The sequence below is a fragment of the Perognathus longimembris genome, chromosome 8 (genome assembly GCF_023159225.1).
Source record: "Perognathus longimembris pacificus isolate PPM17 chromosome 8, ASM2315922v1, whole genome shotgun sequence".
Taxonomy (NCBI): Eukaryota; Metazoa; Chordata; class Mammalia; order Rodentia; family Heteromyidae; genus Perognathus; species Perognathus longimembris.
The window spans coordinates 32,919,071-32,925,722 of record NC_063168.1 but is presented as its reverse complement, the minus strand read 5'-3'; the positions used below and the strand labels follow the sequence as shown (position 1 = coordinate 32,925,722).

Sequence of the window (6,652 nt, the reverse complement as noted above, 5' to 3'; positions counted from 1 at the left end):
GCAGCGGGCTCCGGCCCACCATCCTAACAGCAAGTTAGTTTCTTCTCCTTTCCAGCTCACAAGGCCCCAGAGATCTAAAACTCTGAAAACCTGGCACTAGATTATAGTTAGCCGTCGCCATCGGCAGCTGGTTGAAAAGTGGATTCCACCTCTACCGTGAACTCGATTCTTGCCGAGTTTTTGCTTGCTCCTGTAGGGAGCCCCAGAAGGGGCGATGTAGACGGAGCGTACTCATCTCTGATTGGCTGCTCCGCGCAGCGCGGGATTTGGCGGGAGTTTCGTGGGACCCACTCTGCGCGGGGAGCGGCGGGATGGCTCAGTGGCGCCGTCCGCGTTCCTTGGGACGAGCTGGGTGAGTGGGGCTGACTCTCAGAACTCCCCGAGTACCCGTTTTAAAGTTCTGCCGCAGTTCGTACATTCAGGAGCTCTACGTGCCGCCAGTGGTAAATTTGTGGGTCAGAACAGCCGGGGGCGGTGCGGGCCAGGGGCGGGGTGGGGGTGGGGCGGGGGTGTTCCTACAGTCCCGGTGCCCTGGGCCCAAAATAACTTGGAACGAACCCTCGGCCCTGTCCTGGAGCCCTAAGAAGTTCCCAGTCGGGTAGAGGACAGCAACTTCGTTTTTAAACTCCGTTGTCTTCAGTTAAAGACAAAACAGGCGGGCAATGTGGCCTAGCCTAGAGTGCTTTCCTCCCGCGCATGAAGCCCTGGGTTCGATTCCTCAGCACCGCCTAAACATAAAAACCGGAAGTGGCGCTGTGGCTCAAGTGCTAGCCTTGAGCACAGAGTGGCCCAGGGCCAGTGCCAGGCCCTGAGTTCAAGCCCAGGGCTAGACAAAAAACAAAACAAAACAAAAGACAGAACGAAAACCCACTACAGACCAGGAAGCTGACCCAGATCTCTGGGAACCAAGCTGCTGCTTGTTTATTGCTTTAGAATGCCTCAAATGCTTAAAGGGAATCCCAGGGTGGAGCAGGCATGTTAATTTTATTAAAACGCATGGTGAATGGAACGATAAGTTTATAACTGCACTCTAAAAAGGTTAGTCCAGAAGGGTTTGTTGGCTAGTGACTGGCCGTATCTGAATGGCATCCTAGGCATGGATCTGGCTGGAACTTCTGGTTTGTTAAATGGACTTCTTAGGAGTTCTTCCATGGAAAGTCTGGGGGTGTTTGTAGATGTTGGAGTAGCTGACTCGGCAGTAGAGTAAAACCCAGACCACACTCTGTGGCCAGCGGGGAAGAGAAGTATAAAGTAATATAGCAGAACACACATCAGCCAACCAGCTGAAAAGAGTTAAAGCTTATCTGACTGGCCATTGAGTTTTATTATTTTAAAGATTTTTGGGAGGTGGGTGGGGTTGTTCAGACGCAGGAAGTGTGTTCACCCTTCTCTCTCCTAAAACACACTGGTGCACCTACAACACCATATTATTTATGGTTATGACAGAAGCTTCCTTGTCTTGGGAGCTCCACCTGTAGGCCTGCCCAGAAACGAGGAAACCTCCAGAAGTTTTTTTGGCACCAACAAGACACAAGTGAAAGAATTTAGGTTAGGAAGTTTATGCAATCTGGTTTCTGGTCTTAGGTTACTTACAACATTCAGAAGTCACTAAACTTTCCTGAATCCCAGAATCAATCTATGAAGTATGCTGAAGGATGCAGATCACAGCAGGAGAGGGAGTTTTCCCAGCCTAAGGAACGAAGATTATTTGAAGACTTATTTTCTACGCTGTTGAATTTACAGAATACAGCTTCTGTTTTCTAAAAGATTATATGCCATAATCCATTGGATGTATACTATTTGTACAACTACTGCAGAATGTACTTTGGAAAGAAAATGCTTAGAAGTTATGAGACAGTTATTTAGCTTTTTCCTAACTTCTTATTTTATGTTTCTTTGTTGTTTGTTGTGTAATAGTACAGAAAATCCAAAGAACACTGCAGGAAGAACACATTTCCTGAAAGATGTAAGTAAGCTTGTTAATTTTTTAACATAATTTTTGTACTTTTGACCACGAGATAACTTTGTAGAAACTTCAGTTTTGTAAGTCTCTTTTGGTATGATCCATCTTTTTAATTGGGAAAAGAGTTCTTCCAATATAGTGGAGAAAACAGCCTTTGTTAACTTTTAGAACTTTCTGTCTGACTCATCTTGGTTTTAACTTATATTCAGATAACTGACATTATATAAAAATTGTTTCATGGTGGCTAAGGCCTGTAATTCTAGCTTCTTGGCAAGATTATGGTTCAAGGTCAATTTAGGCATAAGCTTCATCTTAATCAGTGGATACACTTTTTATCCCAGCTACAAAGAGAATAGCTGGGCATACTGGCACATGCCTGTCACTCCTAGTGACATGAGAAAATACCAGACCAGACCAAAGCAAGCGCAAAGTGAAATCCTGCCTCAAAAAATAACCATTGCCCTGGGCACCAGTGGCTTATGCCTGCAATCCTAGCCACTTAGGAGGCTGAGCTATGAGGATTACGATTCAAAGCCAGCATGAGCAGGGAAGTCCGTGAGACTCATCTCCAGTAAACTACTCAAAAAAAGCCAGAAGTGGTGGTGTGGCTCAAGTGGTAAAGTGCTTGCTTGAGCACAGAGAGAGACTCAAGGACAATGCCCAGGCCCTGACTTCAAGCCTGGAACCCAGCACTAAAATAAATTAATAAATAACCAATGCTAAAAGGAGTTAGAGACTTAGCTCCAGTGATTGAGCACTTTTTAGCAAGTGCAAGGCCCCAAGTTCAATCCTAGGTTCTACAAAAGAATAATATTGTGAATGCTACTTTCTTTCCTATAGGCGGTTTCTATTCCATGCACTCCCAAAACTGTTTATGAACATTCAGGTAGATGGTATATTTCTGAGGGAACTCATAGTATTCCTTAAATCCAGGGTTTAGGCAAATTATAGACTGTGTGCATATCTAGCCTGCCTCTTGCTTTTATTCAGCTTGATCCACTGTGAATCACAGTTACATTTTTAAATGGTATGAAATTCCCATTTTGGTGCCCAGACACAAAGTTTGGCTGGAACACAGCCTTGCCCATTCCTTCCTTCATGGTTGTTGTCTATTTTCACACTCTACTGGTTACATTGAGTGGTTGCAGCAGAAACCTATTGGCCGACTCTTCAGTCCTGTGCAGAAAAAGTTTGTTAATCCCTGCCTTAGATTATCAGACTAGTCTATGTACTTCCCAAAAGTGTCAAGTATTTCTCCAGACAGAAGTGCTAGCAAGAGTATCCTTGCTTAGTAAATCATGGCTGCAGTGTTCCTTGTTTGTGCCCTTTCAGTGACTTTGACTCTATTAACATTTAGAAAGCCACTCAAGAGCACAGGCCTATTGACATCTTTGACTTCCCTGAGAATTCTGTGATCTCCAGAAATGACAAAGATGAAGAAGCCTATGAAAACTTCGGTTAGTGTTTTAAATCCTCTTCCTCAGATGACTTAAGTCATGGCATTTAGATAGATAGAAGAGTAGGAAGTAATGGGGGAGTTGGGGGAGGGAAAGTGGGAGAAAAATGAGGGAGGGGGTAACAAGTATGACAAGAAATGTACTCACTAACTTATATATGTAACTAATCCCTCTGTATATCATCTTGACAATAAAAATTAAATTTAAAAGAAAAATAGGAAGAGAGCTAGCTGGGCACCAGTGGCTAGGCACCTATAATCCTAGCTACTCAGGAGGCTGAGATCTGAGGATCACAGTTCAAAGCCAGCCCAGGCAGGAAAAGACCCTGAGACTCTTATCTGCAATTAACCATCAGAAAACCAGAAGTAGCGCTGTGGCACAAGTAGTAGAGTGCTAGCCTTGAGCTGAAGAGTTTAGGAACAGTGCCCAGGCCCAGAGTTCAAGCTCCATGACCAATGGACACAAAAAATCAATAGTAAGCCAGACACCAGTGGCTCACACCTGTAACCTTAGTTACACAGGAGGCTGAGATCTGAGGATCATGGTTCAAGCCAGGCAGGGCAGGAAAATTCATGAAACTTTTATCTTCAATGAACCACTCAGAAAAAAAAATGGAAAAGGCACTGTGGCTCAAGTGGTAGAGTGCTAGCCTTGAGCCAAAGAAGCTCAGGGACAGCTCCCATGTCCAGAGTTCAAGCCCAAGGACAGAAAAAGAAAAAAAAAATCAGTTGTCTGCATATATCAATGTTTGTGGAAGTACTTAGTTTGAATTCATTATTCTCCTACACTAGCACCAAGAATATTATCAAAATGGGTCTCTATTACCAGCATGGATTGACATTCCATTCATATCAGGATAGTTTCTGTAGGGCTCCAGAATAGGAGGACTACAAAACGTATTTCTTACCTTTCCTAGTGTCCTTACTTGGATTTGGCAGTGCATTGAGAAAGGGGCATTAACTTAGGGAGAATTGGGGGGGGGGGTGGATTTTCCCTTACAAATTGTTCCAGACATTGAGGGACAGTGTTCTTGAGTTCCTTGGTTGTGAGCTGACGCCCAGCTGTCCAGATGTGACAGCTGCATCCTATGATACTGACCACTCCCAAGGCCAAAGAGAATGACGTGCCAAGGGCCCCAGCCTTTGCATTGGCAGTGTAGTCAGGCATTTTGCTTCAACACAATAGAGAAAATTTTGGAAACTTTTCTACCTGTCTGACTTTCAGTCTTTTTCGATCATGGGGCTTGAACTCAGGGCCTGGGTGGTGACCCTGAGCTATTTTTGCTCAAGGCTAGCACTCTACCACTTTGAGCCACAGCTCCACTTTTGGGTGTTGTTTTTTTGTTTTGTTTTTTGCCAGTTCACGGCTTGGGACCCAGTGCCTGAGCACTGTCCCTGGCCTCTTTTTGCTCAAGGCTAGCACTCTACCACTTTGAGCCACAGCTCCACTTCTAGCTTTTTCTGTTTATGTGGTGCTGAGGAATTGAACCCATGGCTTCATGTATGCTAGGCAAGTACTCTACCACTAAGCCACATTCCCAGCCCCCTGGCTCTTTTTTTTCTAATAATGAAAATACAGGTTTTAAAAAATGTATATAAATCTTGTAAGATGAAGTAAAATGAGAAGTAATTACTATAGTACATCTTTTATGATCATTTGGTAAAAAATAAAAAAATATGTTTGAATCACTTATCAGATTTATCTAAATCTAAAAAGGAATTCTACAATTCAAAAAATTGATATTTATCCAGGCACTGGTAGCTCATGCCTATAATCTTAACTACTCAGGAGGCTGTTACCTGGAAGATCTCAGTTCAAAGGTAGCCTGGCAGAGAAGTATGAAAGATTGTATCTCCAATTAAATAGCAAAAAGATGGACTAGAGGCCTGGTTTACATGGTAGAGTACCAGCTATGACATCAAAATGCCAAGTGGAGTGCAAGACCCTGATTTTAAGTCCTGGTACCCACATAAACACTCACCCACAAAATTTGAGATGTAATTTAGTACAGAATTAACCCTTTGAAAATGTAAAATTCATTGTTTTTCGGTATACTCGATATGTCTTAAGAAATTTTGCACAGATTGTGGTGATTGCACATAATTCCGTGCTCAGGAGAACAAGGTGGGACAATCAAAAATTCAAAGCCAGCCTATGCTACATAGTTTAAAGCCAGTCTGGGCTACATAGCTGGACCAAACCAAAGAAAAAAAGAAAAAGGAAGGAAAGATTGATGGGAGAAAAGAAGAAAAGGGCAGTCATAATTCTTGTCTTGATGGATGTGCCTGGATTCCTAGAGGAAGGGAAGTCCCATCCCCAGGTAATGGATGTTCCTGAATCCCAAGAGACAGGGGCAGGAACACGGCCTATTGGTTGCTGAGCCTGTCTGTCAAGTGCTTGGAACTGGGAGCTTCCTGTGACCCATCCCCCTGACCTGACCCTATTTAGGGTCAGGCCAGCTCAGGCTCAGGGGAAACCGGGGAGGGGATGGTAGGTACCAGTCCTGGGTCTTGAACTCCTGGCCTGGGTGCTGTTTCTGAGCTTCTTTTGCACAATGCTAATGTTCTACCACTTGAGCTACAGATAACATTTCCAACTTTCCTGTCTGGGCTTGCTTCGAACTGCAGTCCTCAGATCTCAGCCCCCTTAGTAGCTAGGATTATAGGCGTGAGCCACCAGCAGCTGTAGGAGAAATTCTTTAAGATAGAAGCTCTTAAGATCTTTTGAAATAACTTACTAGGTTTTTCCTCAAGAGAACTGCAACACCAAAACTTAAATTTTCAATAGTTGATTATTATTCACATAACTAAAATAATTGACACTAATATCTCTTTATTGGGTTAATGTCTTAGTGTACCAGAGAGTGTGGGAGTTTGTACAGTGATGAGCAAATGAAGCTCTTTCTTCACATATATTTTATGTATTTCTTATGTTTATTCCAAGATGATCTATTTTAGTTTGGGTTAGGAAATTACTATAAATGGAGTCTTCCATTTTTTTCTTCTTTGTTGTGGTTAATTGTATATGTAAATTCTGTAAGTTTCTTACATGAAGCTTTTACTTTTTAAAATTAATTCAGTTTTATAAGTTGTTAAACATCCACTGTCTGCCAAATACATCCAGATATTAGAAAAATCTAAGGATAGCTGGGCATAGTGACACATACCAGTAATCCTGGCTACTCAGGAGGTAGAGATTGGGAGCTCTTGGGTCCAGGCCAGCCCAGGCAAAA

General features: G+C 43.1%; 1 long non-coding RNA gene across 1 annotated transcript; it reads left to right on the top strand.

Annotated features, from left to right (window-relative positions):
• The first annotated feature begins 272 nt into the window (after window positions 1–272).
• LOC125356882 lies at window positions 273–3,420 on the top strand. Its single transcript, XR_007211973.1, has 3 exons — window positions 273–352; window positions 1,918–1,966; window positions 3,321–3,420. It is a non-coding gene; the product is annotated as an uncharacterized LOC125356882 (long non-coding RNA).
• The last annotated feature ends 3,232 nt before the right edge of the window (window positions 3,421–6,652 follow it).